At 43.7% G+C, this 17,964-nt stretch overlaps 1 protein-coding gene and 2 long non-coding RNA genes across 5 annotated transcripts in view; 2 read left to right on the top strand and 1 right to left on the bottom strand.

The window, feature by feature from the left end:
- The window catches only part of YPEL5 (yippee like 5), a 15,635-nt gene extending 15,157 nt beyond the window's left edge, over window positions 1-478 (bottom strand). For 2 of the 3 annotated variants that reach the window (XM_029938016.1, XM_029938015.1), the window contains exon 1: window positions 281-478. The gene's annotated coding sequence lies outside the window, so the exon portion shown is untranslated. The remainder of the gene's footprint in view (window positions 1-280) is intronic. The other variant, XM_029938014.1, reaches the window with a different exon arrangement.
- On the top strand, window positions 92-1,372 carry LOC115290202. Its single transcript, XR_003908015.1, has 2 exons — window positions 92-928; window positions 1,024-1,372. It is a non-coding gene; the product is annotated as an uncharacterized LOC115290202 (long non-coding RNA).
- A 1,483-nt stretch (window positions 1,373-2,855) lies between these two features.
- Window positions 2,856-12,844, top strand: LOC115290203. The gene is made up of 3 exons (XR_003908016.1): window positions 2,856-3,013; window positions 3,151-3,317; window positions 12,335-12,844. It is a non-coding gene; the product is annotated as an uncharacterized LOC115290203 (long non-coding RNA).
- The last annotated feature ends 5,120 nt before the right edge of the window (window positions 12,845-17,964 follow it).

Below are 17,964 nucleotides of genomic sequence, written 5' to 3' on the forward strand. Positions count from 1 at the left end.
CCGGCTGCGCGGCGGGGGCGGGCCGACGGCAGCGGCCGCGCCTGGGCCTCACAAAGAGGAAACAGCCCAGCCCGTCTACCCGCAGCCCCGACGCTGGGACCCGCCCAGAGGGGTCGAAGGCGGCCGCGCTGGGACCCCGGGGGGAGCGCGGCGAGGAAGAGTCACTTCCTGCCTGGGTCCCCCGCTCCGGGCCGATTCCCGAGTGCTTCGAAGCCGTCGACCCGGAAGGCTCCTCAGCCTCCACCGGGCTCCGAGCCCAGCCCCCGCTGACCACACTTACCCCGAGCGGCTGTGAGATCCGCGGCCGCTGGCGGTTCTTCGCTCCTCAACTGGGTTGAAGCCCCTCAGCCACCGAGTCTCCAGGTTTAGTCAGGCCCTGGCCTTGGCCCCGCCTCTCCCTGGTTGGGCCTCATCGTCAATCACTCGGCGTAGCTCCGCCCTTGAACAGAGGGCTCTCCTGGTTGGCCCAGAACGCCCTTCATTCCTAGGCCCCGCCCTCGTTCCCGGTACCCTGCCCCTTCCGCTGGGCCCCGCCCATTCTCTGGTTCACCCTCCCCCACTCACTCTCCCCTCTGCTGCTCGGCCCACCCCTCCCAGAAGCCACCGACCCAGAGCTAACTCCCGCAGCTCGCCCCGCCCCTGGCTCAACTCCTCGTACTCTTACAGCCAATCAAAGAGGCTAACCCTGCCCCTTCTCGGGAAGCAGCCAATGTGGAGAGCCTTAGGATCCACCTCCTTCCCAGCTGAGCGCACACAACACAGCATCCACGTGAGTCAGCTTCTTAAAGGAGAAGGCTCAGCTTTTCTAATTGCGGCAGCTGTAGGACTTCGCGCGTCGTCAGCGTCACCAGGTGGTGGCTAAGGCCTAGCTTTTAGAGGTCCAGAGATGACAAATGAAAACAGCAGGCTATTTTTCTAGGCAAAGCAGGTACCTAGATACTTAAAACGTACCGAGTAACTAAATTCCTTGAGACTGTTTAGTCACTCCTTTTACCTTCAAACCCCAAACCCTTTGAATCTCAGCATATAGGAAATCCTGAAGAACATCTATGGAAAACGACATTTTTCAAGTGTACCCGACTTAATTTACAGCTCTCTGAGTTTTCTCTTGGTAGTGGAAGTGATTATCAAGAAGATGAGAAAATTGAGAATCTTTTACATGGAGATTGTCTGCCTTTGAAAGTCTGAGGTTTGATTGTTGAAAAGGGAAGCAGTTTCCCTAACCATCACCAACGCTTAAGGCTTTGCATCTCCTGCTTTTTCTAGGTAATAACATTAATGATCTTTGCCCGACTTTCGGGATGAAGTATAAATACTTGATGATGCCTGTTTCCCAGACAGAAAATAAAAGCTAACATTTGAGGTGTTTTAAGCCATCTTTATTTTTTTTTTCTGTCGGCACTATCTGATTTTCTTTTTTTTTAAATAGTTTATTGTCAAATTGGTTTCCATACAACACCCAGTGCTCTTCCCCACAAGTGCCCTCCTCCATCACCACCACCTCTTTTCCCCCCTCCTCCTTCCCCTTCAACTTTCAGTTCATTTTCAGTATTCAATAGTCTCTCAAGTTTTGCATCCCTCTCTCTCCCCAATTCTCTTTCCCTCTTCCCCTCCCCCTGGTCCTCCATTAGGTTTCTCCTGTCCTCCTGTTAGACCTATGAGTGCAAACATATGGTATCTGTCCTTCTCCGCCTGACTTATTTCGCTTAGCATGACACCCTCGAGGTCCATCCACTTTCCTACAAATGGCCAGATTTCTTTCTTTCTCATTGCCATGTAGTACTCCATTGTATATATATATACCACATCTTCTTGATCTATTCATCAGGTGATGGACATTTAGGCTCTTTCCATGTTTTGGCTATTGCTGACAGTGGTGCTATGAACATTGAGGTACATGTGCTCCTATGCATCAGCACTTTTGTATCCCTTGGGTAAATCCGTAGCAGTGCTATTGCTGGGTCATAAGGGAGTTCTATGGATAGTTTTTTGAGGAACCTCCACACTGTTTTCCAGAGCGGCTGCCCCAGTTTACATTCCCACCAACAGTGTAGGATCTATAGTCTCTTCATTTGTTCATTTTAGCCACTCTGACTGGTGTGAGGTGGTGTCTCAGTGTGGTTTTGTGTTTCCCTGATTAGTGATGTTGAGCATCGTTTCATGTGCCTGTAGGTCATCTGGATGTCCTCTTTGGAGAAGTGTCTGTTCATGTCTTCTGCCCTAACGCCATCTTTAGTAGGATAGAGGTTTTGAAGCAGATACTAGCAATTTGACTTCTTATCAACCTCAAAATCACCAATATTTTCGTGCAGTTCAGATAAAAACCCAATCATCAAATGCAAAACAAGTATAGATAGGAAGTCTTTTTTTCTTTTTTAAGTTTTATTTGTTTTGAGTGAGGCAGCGACCGCCCCAGTGGGGAAGGGGCAGAGAGAAGGAGAGAGAATCCCAAGCAGCTTCTGCACTGCCAGCGCCTAGCCAAGAAACTGTGAGATCATGACCAAAGCCAAAACCAAAGGTCGGACGCTTGACCAACTGTAGGTGCCCCAGAGATAAAGGATGTTTTGAACATTTTTTTAGTTTTTTTCCTCATTATTGTTTTGTTTTTACTTTAATTACAAAGTAACATATGTTCATTCTAGGGAGGTCATACAGCCTCACTTCATAACAGAAACCTCTGTCCTCTGCTTACAGTTTCATGTACATTCTATTCTTCCTGAGATAGATGTGTATGGAAGCATATTGTATCTCTTACTCGGTGCAACTTAAAGCCAATGCAACTTTTGTCTGCAAATTTGTCTATATCCACAGTTTTCCATGGTATGACTTCACTATTTTTTTTCTACAGATATCCTTCAACCTTTTTCTATTAAATGTACTGCTCTAAGGAACATCTGTGTTCACTGATAACCTATTTATCAAGTATTTCTGAAGATAATCATTTGAAAAGAGTGTATAGTGTTTAAACCCACAGGAATGAGTTTTTCTCAAAGTGAGCATCTTTGAGTGCCAGGTAAAACAATAGAGAAGATATTTATTTATTTAACAAATACATGGAAAGTGCTAACTGTTCTAGATGCTCTCAAATTAATGCTCTCAGTTAATTTTCATGAAAACTCTGAATTCTGTTCTGTTATCCCCATTTTACAGATGAGTAGACTGAAGCACAGTGATTAACAAACATGACCTAGGTCGTCTGGTGGATATAAATTACAACTTTTAAACACAATATTTGTAAACTTGGAAGAGAATGATAAAAACCATATTTTGGAAAGATTAAATGATAGTGATGTGCAGAGTTAAAACCCAAATGTGAGGTAAGGAGGGTAGGTAGAAAAGGAACAGAAGTTGCGGGTTTAGCTTTAACAGAAATGGCTGCACAGGACTGATTGTTTATAGGTGGACTAAGAATTTTCCCAGATAAGCCAGAAATTTTCTCCTAGGTGACTGATGCGCTCCTGCTGTCGGGTATAGGGCTGTTGGGAAGGTCAGTTTGGGGTGGAAGCTGATGGATCTTCCTGATGGTGGCACACACATTAGAAATAAAGAATATGCAGTTGAAGATAAGGTAGCAAATATGGAAGAGAAATTAAAAAGGGTAAGAGGTTTAAAGACAGTCTTGATGGGCTTTTGGTTCACTTGTGTTATACTTTTAATTTAATTAAATTTGGGATAAATTACTTTATAATACTGAGACTTTCCCACTAAGAACATGGTAAGTTTATCCATTTATCCATTCTTTTCTGTCTTTCTGTATAATTTCATGGTACAGCTAACATCCGTTTGGTTGTTCATATATCTTCTTAGGAGTTTACTTAGGTATTATATATTTTCTGAGGATGTTATGGGCTGAATTACACCTTCTCATGCATGTACTGAAGTCTTAACTCTTGTGTATTTGTGACTATATTGTGAAATCCAGCCTTTAAAGAAAGGTGATTGGGTTAAAAATGAGGTTGTTAAAGTAGGCCGTAAAACAATCTGGCTGGTGTCCTTATAAAAAGAGATTAGGGGTGTGAGGGCAGTCTGCCTGTGACATTTGTCACCCCTTAGATCGCCAGGGTTGACTTGGCTGATCTGGCTGGCTAGGGAGATGTCCCCTTCCTCCCTTACCACTCCATGTGCCTGTGTCCCTCTCTGAGGCTGCATACTTGATGGGAGAAAACGACCTTCCCTGAGAGAGAAGGACCACTCTTCGGTCAAGAGTGTACACGGAGCTGCAGTCCTCTGCTAGAACCTCCAGCTCCATCCGTAGGAGAGTGTGGGGTAGTCAAGCTTGCACGACTCCAGACACCTCCAAATGAGGCACAGCTTGTGGACGCTTGCTTTTCTTAAAAAAGAGAGACAGACATTACTACATAAAAAGGACACCAGGGATGTGTGTACATATAGAGAAGACCATGTGAAGACACAGAGAGAAGGCCACTTGCAAGCCAAGGAGCAAGGCCTCAGTAAAACCCTGCTGACACCTTGACCTTGGACTTCCAGGCTCCAGAACTGTGAGAGATCAATTTCTGTTTTTCAAGCCACCCAATCTGTGGTATTTTGTTGCATCTGCTGTAGGAAACTTAACAGAAGGGGTTGCTGTGAATGGAAATTCTATTATATATTATAACTCTTCTTGGTTATTTATTTTGTAGGAAAAATAGTGATTTTACAGTTTATTTTCCTGAATTTTCTAGACAGATTATTCTATTTTCAAATGATTATAATTTTGTCTACTTCTATTCATTTGCCTTTTTTCTAATTTTAAGTGTCTTTGAGTACCTGTGTGGATATTTTGGTCAAAAACTTCCTTTAGGGGCGCCTTGTGGCTCAGTGGCTTAAGCATCCAACTCTTGGTTTCGGCTCAGGTCATGATTTCATGGTTCATGAGCTCAAGCCCCATGTTGGGTTTTCTGCTGACAGAACCCTCTCCCTCTGTCTCTGCCCCTCCCCTGCTCTCACTCTCTCTCTCTCTCTCTCTCTCTCTCTCTGACACACATACATACACACACACACACACACACACACACACACACGCACACACACAGATTAAATAAACTTTAAAAATCCTTTATTGCTAGTTTATAAAATGAAAATGAAAAATGGGTATGAAATTTTATCAAATGCCTTCTCAGTGTATGTTAAGATAATCGTGCTTTTTTCCTATCCTATTTCATTATATGATATATTATAGTAACCCATCTCTAACATTAAACCAGCTTGCATTTGGGGATAAAAGCTTCTTTATCACTTGATATGTGCTAACTCTGACATCCTTCCAATACATAAAATCAGACACATGAGCATCTCAACAAACACCAACATACCCTGGTGCATTATTCTGGCTGCTGACTATACTTTCTGGCTGAAACTATCTGATATGCCCCCAAGAGGTAATTCAGTATCATAGCTATAAACCCGGGGTCTGACTTTCAGAATACCCTTCTGTTGGTGCTTGTATGGACCTCTCCTTTGTTCTGATTTTCCTTCTCTTGCTTTGAAGGACTCTTACACTGAAGGTGTGCCCTTGGAGATAAGAGCACCTTTCAAGTGAAGGCTTCAAGCCCAGCTCTAAATCTCTCATTGCCTCCTCACTCTTCCCAAGGCCTTGTAAATTTCTTTGCTCAATAAGCCCTGAAACACTTGGACCTCCACCCACCTGTCACTCTATGCAGATAATCATGCAGATAATTTAGAGTCAGATTAAGACTGCTGAAGATGAGCTACCTGAAAGTTTCTCAATCTCAGTATTTCCTCCTCTGTTTCCTATTTTCTTGCCACTTTCTCCAGTTAGAGGAAGGACAGTCTCTTTTCCTTCCCAAAGCCCGATGGACACCTATACCTGGAGAACAACTCTGGATCTTGAAACTCAGTCTTCAAGAGAATCCACATCTTGTCTTATCAGCACAAACAACACATATTTCCTTTTTTAAAAATTAAGTTTATTTATTTATTTTGAGAGAGTGAGAAAGCGAGAGCATGAGCAGGGGAAGGGCAGGGGGACAGAAAGATAGAGAATCCCAAGTAGTCTCTGCATTGTTAGTGCAGAGCCCAGTGGAGGGCTCGAACCCAGGAACTGTGAGATCATGACCTGAGCTGAAATCAAGAGTCCATCGCTTAACTGACTGAGCCGCCCACATGCCCACAACACATATTTCCTTAGGCCTAAGGTTGTCACTCCCCTCTTGGGTCTGTTAATAGGCCACAATTCCCCTGACTCCTTCAACTGCTATAAGTACTTACCATCTGTCTCTTGTTTGCACCTTATATAAAAGTGATCTGCCCTAACATCCAACACCTTAGTTTAGACCCTTAGTTTAGACCCAAGTAACCTCTTATAATAACTTGTGTATCATTTCCCTTGCTTTATATTAGCATCACTTTCATCCCCGACCCCCCCCCCCCAATCCTGTTGCCTGGAATGGATGTGCTTGGACCACAAGACCAGGACTTTGCCCTAGGGATGGAGGAGCAGGCAGCTGGAAGGAAGGTGAACCTGAAACACTGCATAGAGTAGAGCTGCCATACTAGCCTGGGACTGCATGATTTGGGTTGGAGGAGGGGGCAGGGGGTTAGGGACACTGCATGTTTTTTACTTTAACCTGAATTTATACTTCGGGTAATTTAAACAGACCAGCTCCAGGGCACCTGGGTGTCTCACTTGGTTGAGTGCCTGACTTTGGCTCAGGTCATGATCTCACAGTTTGTGGGTTCAAGCCCTGTATCAGGCTCTATGCTGACAACTTGGAGCCCGGAGCCTGCTTCAGATTCTGTGTCTCCCTCTCTCTCTGCCCCTCCCCTACTTGTCCCCTGTCTCTCTCTCTCTAGAATAACTAGTAAATTTTATTTTTGTTTTTTAAAAAATTTTAAATGTTTTATTTATTTTTGATACAGAGAGAGACAGAGCCTGAGAGGGGGAGGGGCAGAGAGAGAAGGAGACACAGAACCGGAAGCAGGCTCCAGGCTCTGAGCTGTCAGCATAGAGCCTGATGTGGGTTAGGAGGAGGAATTGTTGTTTGGTGGGTACAGAGTGTAAATATGCTTCCTAATACCAAACTGTACCCTCAAAAATTAAGATGATAAATATTATGTTTTGTGTATTTTACCACAATTAATGAATAAACTAGGTTTTCTAACAAAAATAACAGCAGTAACAAACTGCAGAAGACAGGAGGGTCAGAGGTGGAGAAGGAGATGGGGTAGAGGCCCGAGTGAGCAGGACCTCCAGCCAGGACTGAAGGCACCTCAGGAGGTTAGAAAAGGCTAGGAAATGGAGCTTCCCTAGAGCCTCCACAAGGAGCACAGCTCTGCCGACCCCTGGATTTCAGCCTCAGGAGACCCAGTTTGGATCCGTGACCTCCAGAACTGTATGTTAATAAGTTTCTGTTGTTTTAAGCCACTTGGTCCATGATGGTTTGTTACGGCAGCCAAGGAAAGGTAATACATCACCCGATTTTCCTAAAGCCATATTTTATACTGAGTTTTCTTACTAATGATTGGGTGCTGTTTATAATTAGGATTAATTTTGTTATCACACATAACTATTTTCTTTCTAACGTATGTTATTTTCAGAAGTCTGACTCAGCAGCTGTTGGAGGTGTCAGGGAACAGAACCTCAGCCCACAAACCCCTAAGTCTGTTTTTGCAACGGACTGTACCAACCAAGAGGATCTTGTAATATCCTCCCCTAAATTTCTTGTAAACCAACAAAAATGGTGTTCATAAAATTTCCACAAGCTTTCCCAACACTGAAAACTTTTATACCTCAAAACCCGAGTCCTGGGGTAAGGATAGGTACATGTCCCATGTCAGGTGGAGGCAAATTGGAGAGCAAATTAAATGATGGTGAGGGGCACAGGTTTTAGGATTATTTAGTCTGAGGTCAAACCCCAGCACTGCCACTTGCTAGCCACCTGACCATGGATGAGAACTTCAATTTAATTGCTAAAAATAGAGATAGGGTTATTGTGAGCATTAAAGAATATAATGTCAAGTGCTTAGCCAGTGTCCCCGACACCTATCAAGTGCTCAATGAAAGTTGCTGTTGTGGGAGTTCTTACTAATTTCATGACTCTTGCTTATGAAGCTGAGGCTAGAGGTCCAGAGTGAGCAGGCCTTGCTCTGTTCCTCTCGTACTGTCCGCATTGCAGAATGGTAAAGTCACCTGGCAGACTGCCGGGCAAATGCCTGCGAGCTCTCTTGTGTGGTTCAACCCTGAATCGAGAGAGTACTTGAAATACTGCCAACAGTCTGACCTGCTTTATACCATGGAGATGAAAAATGAGCCATTCAACTTCTTTCAAAAACCTACCTGCCCACAATAGTCAATAGCAGAGGTCCCTCTGGACCCTAAGTTAGAATTCCATCAATGAGATACCGTGCACTCTTATGATCACCATTACTAATGATAGTCATTTGGGAGGACACACTTTGAACACAAAATAAACATTGAAAATGCCACCAAATGCCAGGCAGATCTATGAACTGATATATTATAGTGACCAAAATACATAGGAAATGGCAAGCTGTGGGATTACATGCATAATCTTATCAATTTTTGTAAAATACTAAGATAATTCTATGTGTTTATATACATATAGGTAAAAATCTGAGATATTCACTTTATACACTGTCCTCATTTCCAGAAACCTATTTTACAATGCCTGTGTTTAACTTAAGCAATCAGAAAACTGGTAATGATAATTTTATTGCCAAAAGCATTTTTAAGTTTGTATTCTACTTTTATTCAGGATTGACACAAAAGATGATCACATGAAGAATTTGCAACTTCTGCTAAACTAGCAGTATCAGTCAACTCTCGTAGGTTATGAGTAGCAGAAATCCAACTTGAGGTAGTGGAAGCATAAGAAGGAAACGTACTGGCTCACATCACCAAAGAACAGGAAGGGTGGTTTGATCCAGCCTTAGGGAACTTGAATGCAGCCAAGATTGGCTGATTCTGTCTCTACTTCTGTTTCTCTTTGCAAATTGACTATTTGTACTTTCTTACCATGGCCTCAAGCCGCTCCGTGTTTGCATCATTATGGCTTCCTGACCAAAAAGGAAAGGAAGCTCCAGTTAGAAGAGCCCCAGAGAAGGATTCTAACAAACTGGGTGGATCAGGGACCTGTCACCATGGTCAGATGTGTAGGGTCTTGTGATCCCATCCCTCCCTAGTACCATGGATTTGGAGTTGGGATGATGGCTGTCTTAGTCAGAATAGGCCACTATAACAAAGCCCTGTAGACAGGTGACTTACAAACAACAGAGATTTATTACTTGTAGTTCTGGACAGTGCAAGTCCAAGGTCAAGGTACCAGCATAGTCAGGTTCTGGTGAGGGCCCAGGCCTGGATGCAGGATGTTGACATTTCATTGTATCCTCACATGGCAGAAAGAGAGCAAGCTAGCTCTCTTGCCTCATGACCTAATTACCTACAAAGGCCCCACACCCAACTACCCTTACTTTGGGGATTCAACATATGAATTTTGGACAAGCATTCAGTCCATACAAATGGCATTTCCCAAAGAAGAGTGGTTCTGATACGGGCAAACAACGATGCCTTCAGCAAAGGCTGAGAGAGCAGATGTGTCAATGTGCTGGAGGAGGAAAGGAAGACTAAGAGACTCCGTTTAACAGAGTACTATCTGTACAGGGCAGTGTCCAGAGTCAAGATTGGAAACCCAGGTTAAGAATAGAAAGTAGATAGACTATGAGAGCCAGTCTGAGAAATTTAGTCAGGCCAATACATTTATTTTAAAGTTTTTTTTAAATGGGTAAATTTATTTTTAATTTCAAAGATTTAAAGGTCTTAAGATCCCCAACTTCAAATTCTTTAAAACCTACATTTTCAGGAACAAAAGCCTCACTATTGAAAAGGAATACTATATGCAAAGTTTTATTAAATGTCAATTAAGTGAGTCTGTTAAACAGAGGTGATAGGATGTACGAATTTAGGAGTTCTATAAAGGTACCTGTGTTAGGGTTTGCCAACCAATAGGACACGGATAGATTAGTAGATAGATAGTTATATAGAAAGAGATTTATTATAAGGTGTTGTTGGCTCAAGTGATTATGGAGGCTGAGAAGGTCCACACTTGCTATCTGTAAAAGCTGGACCCCCAGGAAAGCTGGTGCTGTAATTCAAGGAGCTGAGAGCCAGAGAGCAGATAACGCAGATTCCAGTGTGAGTCTGAAAGCCTGAGACCAAGGAACACCGAGGTCAGGGGAAGATCCATGTCTCCACTCTGTCTGGCAGAGAGAGATTGAATCCAACCTTCCTCTGCCTTTTTGTTCTATTCAAGCCCCAATGAATTGGATGATACCCACTCACATTGGGGAAGGGCAATCTTATTTACTTGGTCTTCTCATGATCAAATGCTAATCTTTTCCAGAAACACTCCTGCAGACACACCCAGAAATAAGGTCAACCTGATATCTGGGAATCCAATAATCCAGTCAAGTTGATGAATTAAAAGTAACTATCACATAAAACATTAAAAAAAAAAAAAAAAGGTCGCCTGGGTGGCTCAGTCGGCTAAGGGTCCAACATCGGCTCAGGTCATAATCGTGGGTTTGAGCCCCACATTGGACTCTTTGCTGACAGCTTGGAGCCTGTCTTCAGATTCTGTGTCTCCCTTTCTCTCTGCCCCTCCCCTGCTCATGCTGTCTCTCTCTCAAAAATAAATAAAACACTAAAAAAATAAAAAAAAATAACTATCACAATACCTTTGTATCCTTACTATAATTCTGAATTTTAGCTGATGCCGGCTGAATAGGCTTTGCCCTGAAGAGATGTCATCTCATGGAGTTTATAGAAAGCCCTTTGTTTTGACAAAGGTTGTAATTGTATCAGTAATCCGGGAGGTGGGTCAAGGCTAGCACATTTTTTACCTCTGCAGATATGTTCTGTTCTCTGGCTCCAAAGTGGACTTGGAAGCATGAGCAAATTAATCACTTCTATATACATTCACTTCTATATACACACACATACATAGAGAGAGAGAGATACAGATACAGAATTTCAAAAATACAGAGATAATGACCATACTAGATAGCTCAATGCTTGTTTGTCAGATTGTAAATAGTCCTCTCTTCCTCAGGGTCATGGCCATTGTGTTCCATTGTGTCCTGGGAAGTCTCATATCATTTAGCACGCACCAGGAAAAGAGGGTGAACTGTACCTGCTGTAACAGCTCTGTTTTGCTCTTAGCCCAGTGAGAATTCTGCAGAAAGACATCAAGTGGGGCTGAGCATCGTCTTTCATGGATGTGCAGTCTGAATTTCCAGACGAACACACCATGAATATTAGCCAGTGCCTTTTGGTGATAGAACGTGGCAGTTCAATACCCCCACCCCAGAGCAACACTATGTGCTTATTTTCTAAAATATATATTTTCTAATATCTTGAGAGATATTAGGGTTTTCTTTTTTTATCCAGTTCTTGAGTGCCATACATAGAATATAGAATAAACTACATGTATTTTACTGTGTGACACGTGCACCAGTTGAAGAGGATGACAAAATTGATAAAGGGTGAGAAGGTGCAGGTAAAAGGGATAAAATAGAGAAATTTTTATAATTTATGAGTGTGATTTTTTTTGTAAACAACAACAAAAAGCATCAAGATGTATTTAGGTAGCTCTGTTCTTCATAAAGTAATGCTTTATGTGCATAAATCACAACAATGACAGTAATGACAGTACTTTACACAGTGTTTACTAAGTGTCACTCAATATCCTATGTATTTTATGCATATTTTGATTTATGTAATCCTCAAAACAACTCTATGGGATGGATACTGGTTTTGTCCCCATCTTACAAAAAGATGGCAATACTGGGCATGGACGGTTAAACAATCTGCCCACAGAATACAGGAAAACAGTGGTAGTGGTGCCCACACTAGTGACTGGGGCAGGTGCCCTTCGAGGAAGAGGTCAGAGAGCTGGTTCGCGCTCTGCTGTGTGCGGGTGCAGTGACACGTCAGCGGTCCGCATCAGCACTCAGGCAGGATGCGTCCAGAGCCCGTGCTCCTGATGGCCATGCCATGCTTCTGCTTATTCATTCTCCCACTTGTGCAGAACTCTGCATCCTCGAAAATGCTTCTACACTTAAACAAAAACTTGGACATGATCTGAGTGTTTGAGAAAAATGGTTTGATAAATCAAAATCATGGTCCAAATATAGTGTAACACCTTGTGTTGGGGGGAGGGTTTCTACGCATGGACATAGAATGTGGTTTGCATAATATATTTTAAGTGAAAAGAACAAGTTGAAAAGAGTAGATATAGCATGAAACCACTATTTTAAAAATCATCAATACATATGTATGTTTTTATTCTTTTTTCAGTAACTATTTACCAAGGTCTTACCCTGTACTACAAACTGCTTTAGAAACTAGGGATGCAGTGCTGGCGCAGACCAAATCCGTGCCCCTCATGAGGGAAGAGCTCCAGCCAGAGAGTTGTGGAATGAGCATCAAGCTGCATACCTGCAGATTATTTCTACTGCCTTGAAGAAAATGAAGTACCATCTAGGGGAGGGGTGAGGAGGCTTTTCGAGGCTGGGTAAGAAGGGACATTTGAGAAGAAAGCACCATGTGAAGATATTATAGAAGAATGTCCCTTCAGAGGGGACATTAAATTGAAGGTCCCTGTGGGGAAGGAGCTCTGCGTAGCCTAGTGAGCGAGGGGCTTACAGAGAGAAAGGAAGGTGGGGAGGTCATGAAGGCCGAAAGGGTTGGATTTTATCCCAGGTGTAATGGAAAGTCAGAGCAGTCATGTAAAGCTCTTTTGAGGGGGGGCACCTGGGTGGCTCCATCAGTTAGGCATCTGACTCTTGGTTTTGGCTCAGGTCATGATCTCCTGGTTCCTGAGTTGGAACCCCAAGTACAGCTCTGTGCTGACAGCTCAGAGCCACCTTGGAATTCTCTCTCCTTGCCCCTCCCCTGCTCTCTCTCTCTCTCAAAATAAATACATTTAAAAAATCCTTTTTTTTTTTTAAATTTGTTTTAGAGGGAGAGGGAGAGAACACCACGTGGGCTCCACTCTCAGTGTGGAGCCCGATGTGGGGCTCCATCCCACAAACCATGGGATCATGACCTGAGCCAAAACCGAGGGTCAGATGCTCAACTGACTGAGCCACCCAAGCACTTCTAAAGCTCTTTTCAGGTATGCACCTGGTCACTGTTGGCAGCATGGAGATCAGTCAGAAAGCCAAAGCTGTCATCTGGGAGAGAGTAGAGGGTGGCTTGTGCCAGGGCCATGGCAAGAGACACCGTGAGATATGGCAGAATTGGGAATGCATTTTGAAAACTGAGTCAGTAGGACATCCTGATACACTGGATATGGGGTGCAAGGGAAAGAGAGAAACCAAGGCTGACTCCCCCATTTTAGCCTGGACAACGAGATGACATGTGGGGCCCTGTAGTGATAGGGAAACTCTGGAGCACGATGTTAGGCCAGTAGTTAAGTGGCCGTCTTGGATTTGAGCTGCTTATTTGGGATACAAATAAAAACATCAAGTAGGTAGTTGTACATGCATGTGCAGCTATGACCTCCTGGGAGTCCACCTGCATTGGTGAAGCAGAACTTTGTAAGCTCTGAATCTTCTAATAAAAAAAATATTTTTTGCATTAAGCTTCTGGGTTTATTGATAAGTTTTAAAATGCAAAAGAGAAAATGTGTATAAGCGCAAAGATAAGGGTTTGTGTGAAAGAGAGAAAGGTCTGGAAAGAAACACATCATGATCAACAACAATAACCCTTAAGCAGTTTACCTTTTAAAAGTTCTTTTTGTTTTGTTTTAAAGTTTGTTTCTTTATTTTGAGGGGGCAAGGGGCAGACAGAGGGGGAGAGAGAGAATCCCAAGCAGGCTCTATGCTGTCAGTGCAGTGCTGGACATGGGGCTCTAACTCACAATAGTAAGATCATGACCTGAGCTGAAATCAAGAATTGGATACTCAACCGAGTCACCCAGGAGCCCCTTGCAGTGTAAGGGTAAACTTACATATTTAAAATTTTTTTTTAAAAAATATTTATTTTTGAGAGAGAGACAGAGAATATGAATGAGTGGGGGAGGGACAGAGAGGGAGACACAGAATCAAATGAAGGCTCCAGGCTCCAAGCTGTCAGCACAGAGCCCAATGCTGGGCTCGAACCAGGAACAGCGAGATCATGACCTGAGACAAAGTCACACTTAACCGACTGAGCCGCCCATATGCCCCTAGACTTACGTATTTATTAGATCTGGTTACTTAAATAATGAACCTACAGACTTTTTGTAGTTTCAAAATGAAGTCCATGACAGTAAATGCAGGTTGGGATCTCTGCACCCCGCCCCCCCACTTCCGGAAGGAAGCGGAGGCGCCCTATCCATTTTGTGCCTGCTCTTGTCCACCTGGAGTTAATAACTGCGCCATTGACGAGAAAGACTCATCCTGTGTGTAATTTCGTCAGTTAATAAAGACGATCCATCTTTCTTTCTGATGATAGAGGCCACCTCCACAGACGTGAAATCCTAATGAGGTCCTAATAGTCTGTGGCACCATGGAGACGAAGGAATCTGGAGGGGTTTCTGTCCACCTCCCATTTGCAGATGAGGGCGGAGGCCCAGGCTCCCAGCTTGGCCGCCTCAGCGGAGCCGGCGCATGGGGCACAGTTTTGGTTTTTTTCTGTGTTATCTGGCTGGAGTTGAGTGGTTATTGTCTGAAAGCCTTTCTTTTACTAGACTGCACTTTTCATGGTTCCGTGGCTGGAGGAAGCAGGCTTTTGTGGCTGGTTTTTCATGCGTGCTTGTTGTCATTTCTGAGTTCCCGATTCTTCAGCTCCAAGTCTGGGATCTGTGATGGAAAAAGAAAAACCCAAGTGGCTCGGCACTGTGTCATTCCTTGTGTCTCAGGGTCCCTAGCCTGTCTTCCTTCCTCCCTCTACCTTCAGAGTCTTCTTTTGTTTGTGATATATATCATGTCCGGCGTTAGTTGTATTTAGCAGGACAGATAGGGGAAAGTACACCTAGTCCATCCTTCTGGAGGCAGAAGTCTTCTGTGACATTTAAAAAATTTTTTAAAAAAATTTAAAAAATGTTTTCTTTATTTTTGAGAGAGGGACAGATCACGAGTTGGAGCAGAGAGAGAGAGGGAAATCAGACTCTGAAGCAGGCTCCAGGCTCGGAGCTCTCAGCACAGAGCCAGATGCGGGGCTGGAACTCATATACCGTGAGATCATGACCTGAGCTGAAGTGGGATGCATAACCGACTGAGTCACCCAGGCGCCCCTTGTGACATTTTTAAAAGACAGAGTGTGAGAATAAAATCTAGAGTCAGCTCAGGGCTTCGTTCCCTCAAGAAGACCTCCAGGGTCTGCACCAATGGCTGCGCGGGAAGAAGGGGGGAGGGGAGCAGGCGAGGCCCCTTGTCCCACGCTGGCTTCTCTGGGAAGCAGACTCAGAGATGGAGGCAGCACGTGGGATGTTCGGTAGGGGGCGCTGTGCGACCAACACCCATGGAAGGGGAGGGGAGGGAAGGAGGCAGGATTTCCTTGAGGGAAGATGTCAAGACTCCGCCTTGAAAATTTCAGCTGACCTAGCCGGGCCCTCTGAAGACGCAGACAGGATCAGGCCTTCAGGCTCCCCCGTCACCAGTCACAGGATATGGGTCACCAGAAAAGGTACGTGACTTTTGGCAGGTTTTCTTCATTGAGGTCATCTCTGGAGGGGGCTGCCAGCAATGCTCCCAGCAGCTGGGGAATTCAGTCTGTCCTCCTGAAGGGCACTCTGGGCAATTCATCACCGCGTTTGCCACACGTGATTTTCTGCAGTCCAATCACTATCCTTAAGTTGTGGCTTCACCTGGAGGTTGTTGATTTCCATTGGTTTTGTGTAGTTGTGATTACTTTTTTCAAGGAAAGGGTAAGACTTGGATATGGGAAATTTCTCTGGCTACACAAAGCTAGATCCTAGAAAGGAGAACAGTGAGCAGACTTCTTACCCTGTCCTACCCCATTGCAACTGGCTCTAGCCAACCTTCCTTGTTAAACTCTCTTTCTTTAAGACTGAACTGGCACCTCTTAACGTGTCACTGCGAACAGCACTACTAATATGACCATACTTTATTGTGCATCACTGTGTTTCTGCCAATTCACATATTTTATTTTAAGTACTCCCAAGCACTCCAGATAGTAGGAATTCTTGTTCTTGATTTTCCTGTGCTTTTCCCACTACACCATTCTGTCCGCCTTCTGTACATGAGGGTCTCATGCAGCTTAACAGAACCATTATTCCATAGCCTGTGCACCTGTGCCCTGTACAATATGAAACTGTCATATGCAGCTTCAATTTTAAAAGTAATTTGGATTGAGGCACCTGGGTGGCTCAGTCGATTAAGCGTCCGACTTTGGCTCAGGTCATGATCTCACAGTTTATGAGTTCGAGCTCTGCATTGGGCTCTGCGCTGACAGCTCTGAGCCTGGAGTCTGCTTCGGATTCTGTGTCTCCCTCTCTCTCTGTCCTTCTCCTGCTCGCACTCTGTGTATATCTCTCTCAAAACTAAATAAACATAAAAAATTTTTTTAATAAAAAATAAAAATGATTTGGAAGAAAACATTTCAAGATATCTACTTTGGTTATCTCCAGATTATTAGGGTTATAGGTGATTTTGTTTTCTTCTATGCTTTTAAGAGTCTTCTAAAATTTTTACAAGAATATGTATTACATCATAAGTAAGAAAAAGCTTTTGAAAAAAGAAAATAAACAGTCAGATAGAAAAGACAGTTCAAAAGTGAAGCCAGCTGTCAGTGGGCAAAGCGTGAGAAAAACACAGCAGCATTCCAGAATAGATGCATCTATATACTCTGCCCTCATTTGTAGAAATGATTCCATTTATGTACTAGATGAGTTTCTGAAATGTTGACTCTAAATCAGTTTTTTCTAAGTTGAAGCCTACTTTAGATAGGATAGGGAAAGTGCTTATATAAGTAAATAATGTAGTAATTCCCTTTCTATAGTTACAATAATACATTTAATTGCACTTTCCTGTTTACAAAGCATTTTAATATACATTGTCTGGTTTTACCTTGCCAACACCAATGTGTGGAACACTGCTTTTTTTTTTTAAAGTTTATTTATTTATTTTGAGAGAGACAGAGATACCACAAGTGGGGGAGGGGCAGAGAGAGAGTGAGAGAGAGAGAATCCCAAGCAGGCTTCATGCTGCCAGCACAGAGCTCAATATGGGGCTCAAACTTATGAAACCCCAAGATTATGACCTGAGCCAAAACCAAGAGTAGGATGCTTAACTGGCTGAGCCACCCAGGCGCCCCTGGGACACTGCCTTTTTTCTTTTGCGGGCACAAAGGTGTCTGAGACTCAGAATTTTCAGTACATTGGCAATCACAGCTAGAAATAAATCCATCTAGGACTTAAATTCATGTCTTACGACTGCTCAGTCTGGCCTTCTTTCCAGTACGCCAGCCTTGAATTCAGTTACTTACAAACACTGATTTCCATGTCTACTTGACGTGAATGTGTTTATAAAGCATTTCTTTCATTAACTCATTCTGAAGCTACTGAGTGTCTGCCATGTCCCAGGCCTCTCCCCCTGACTGGGGACACAGCCATGTATGAAACTGACAGTATCTGAGTCTCATAGAATTTAGAGTCTCTGGGGTGGCTCAGAGCGCCCGGGTGGCTCAGTCAGTTAAGCGTCCAACTTCGGCTCAGGTCATGATCTCACGGTTCGGGGGTTCGAGTCCCGCGTTGGGCTCTGTGCAGACAGCTAGCTCAGAGCCTGGGGCCTGTCTTCGGATTCTGTGTCTCCCTCTCTCTCCCCCTCCCCTGCTCTTGCTGTCTTTCTCTCTCTCAAAAATAAATGAGAACATTAAAAAAAATAAAAAAACAACTTAGAGTCTGGGGTAAGTGACAGTGTCACTAGAGTCTGGGAGAAAGAACTTACAGGACCATGTGAGGTGGTGGCTAAGTATGACAA

The sequence above is a fragment of the Suricata suricatta genome, chromosome 4 (genome assembly GCF_006229205.1).
Source record: "Suricata suricatta isolate VVHF042 chromosome 4, meerkat_22Aug2017_6uvM2_HiC, whole genome shotgun sequence".
Lineage (NCBI taxonomy): Eukaryota > Metazoa > Chordata > Mammalia > Carnivora > Herpestidae > Suricata > Suricata suricatta.